A 2,289-nucleotide genomic window follows, 5' to 3' on the forward strand; every position below is an offset into this window, starting at 1 on the left:
AAAATTCATTTTACTTACTGAATCAAAAGTTATTATACATATTTTTGGGGTTCAACATTGAAATATGTTGCTCAAATCAATATTACTAGCATATATATTGTTACAAATCATAATTATTCTTTATGCCCTTTGTCCAATCCCTCCCCATCCCCCTCTCCCTCCCCCTCCCTCCCTCTAATTACCCTAGATTTCTTCTCTCCTTCTGAAAGGATAATGGTTACTCTGTTGATTTGTTGCCTAGATGATCTGTCCAATGCTGAGAGGTGTGTTCAGGTCCCCCAATATTATCATAGAGCAGCTGCTGCTTCTGTCACTCTGAAATGGGCTTTGTGGACAGAGGTATCCTCTTCTTTTATCTCTGCTGGTGACTCTCCTTGTGTCAATGCGCTTCAGTGGCTGGTGGACCATCTGCGTGGTGGTTGTGGCGTATTCATGGCAGCCGTGGTTACTGTGGTGGCTGTGGTGGGCCACCCACGTGGAGGTGATGTTTTGGGCATGCTCCTTGGTGCTGGCAGTGTGCCTGGTTGTGCGGGGGGGGGGGGTCCAGTCCCCGACTCCATGCCTCAGGTCCCTGGGCGGCCCCACTCCCACTCGTTTTTTTAACAATAACTTTAATGAGAAGTATTAAATTTTGATTAAGTTCAATTTATAATTTTTATTTGATGGTTAGTGCTTTCTTTTTGTATCTTCTCTAAGAAATGTTTGCTTAATCCAAAGTGACAACCTGTCCTTTCTTCTAGAGGTGTTTTGGTTTTTGCTTTTATGAGTCTTTGAGGCACCTAAGATTGACTTTTGTCTGTTTTAGGAGGCAGAGGTGGAGGTCATTTTTCTCCCCTTGTTCCAGAATCTGTTGTTTCCTGTCTCCACTGAAATGCAAAAATAAGGAGTATGCTTCCCAGAAGAACATGGGCACTATCAGGGAAATGCAAGTTCAAACCACAATGAGGTGCCTCTGTACTCACTCAAATGGCAAAAATAAAAATGCTGCGACCGTATCTGGTGAGGATGCGGAGCAACGGGGATTCTCACACACTGCTGGCAGGAAAGCAAAATGGAGCAGAATGGACCGTGGAGAACAGTTCTGTGGTTTCTAATAAACTTAGGCACGTAATTACCATGTGAACTGGTAATTCCTCTCCTCAGATAAAAACATGTCCACGAAAAGATTTGCATGTGGATATTCATAGCAGCTTTATTGATAAAAGCTCCAAACTGGAAACAGCTCAAATGTCCATCAGCAGGAGGAGGGATAAACGCACAGAGGCCCCTCCATGTGGCAGAGGACTGCGCAGCAGCCCAAAGGAACAGAGAACAGATGTGTGTGTGACCGTAAAAAAAATTAGAAGAGACATCTCCAAGTATCTTCAGTTTATTCAGGAATAGAAAATAGGATTGTAATCTGGAATGCAAGCCCCTGGGAGCATTTGAACCGCCTCTTCTCTGGCCCCACCCCAGACCCACTGAGCCACAAGCTCCTGGACAAGCCTCCGGAGGTTCCGGTGCTCGCCACCATTGACAACGCCGCGCCACGTCTATATGGGATAGTGGGTACTCAGTGTACACATTTGCCAAAACTCTTTCAACCGTGCATTTTGATGCACGTAAATTTTACCTATAAAAAGAAGGAAAAAACTCAGCAAGTCAGAAACTCCACTTGCTTAGTGCTCACTCACCGTTGGTCCTGAGCGTAGGTGGACGATGTCACAGGGACAGAGAGACGTCTGCAGGATTAGGGGCAAATCTATGTGGGCAGGCACAGGGCCCCACAAGGGCCAGGCAGGCAGCTCAGTCCCCTTTTATGCATTTTCCCTGCGTGACCCAAGGTGTGCCACAAAGGCCCCTGGGAGGGGAGGGGAGAGATATGAGACTCGAGGAGGGCGTTGGCTTGTTTGGAGGCCCGAGGGACACCCCCACCTTGTGTGCAGCACGAGGCCGCCTACCCCCGGGTCCCTGACTCTGTCTCCACACAGCTTCTCTTTTCCCACCCCTCCTGTCACCTCAATGTCCTGCAGGGTCCTCAGCGTGTTTTAGGTCTGTGTGGGGTGAGGAAGCCGGCAGGTGTGTGTGTGTCCCGTGCGGTCCCACCTGCAGAAGTGAGGAAGGAAGGGAGGGGATCCTCCTGGGCAGCGGCTGCAGGGGCCGGGTTCTCGGTCACTCTTAGAGACTTGCCTGACTGGGAGAGGGGGGTGCCCACTGACTTTGCACCTGAACTTCCTGTTGACTTGGGGAGCTGTCCCGTTGTTCCTTTTTTTTTTTTTTTTTCCTTTTTGTCTTTTTTCGTGACCGGCA

At 48.6% G+C, this 2,289-nt stretch overlaps 1 long non-coding RNA gene across 1 annotated transcript; it reads left to right on the plus strand.

Annotated features, from left to right (window-relative positions):
• The first annotated feature begins 302 nt into the window (after window positions 1–302).
• Window positions 303–1,111, plus strand: LOC103604010. Its single transcript, XR_551677.1, has 2 exons — window positions 303–339; window positions 806–1,111. It is a non-coding gene; the product is annotated as an uncharacterized LOC103604010 (long non-coding RNA).
• The last annotated feature ends 1,178 nt before the right edge of the window (window positions 1,112–2,289 follow it).

Source organism: Galeopterus variegatus, unplaced genomic scaffold (assembly GCF_000696425.1).
Source record: "Galeopterus variegatus unplaced genomic scaffold, G_variegatus-3.0.2 Scaffold4911, whole genome shotgun sequence".
Classification (NCBI taxonomy): Eukaryota; Metazoa; Chordata; class Mammalia; order Dermoptera; family Cynocephalidae; genus Galeopterus; species Galeopterus variegatus.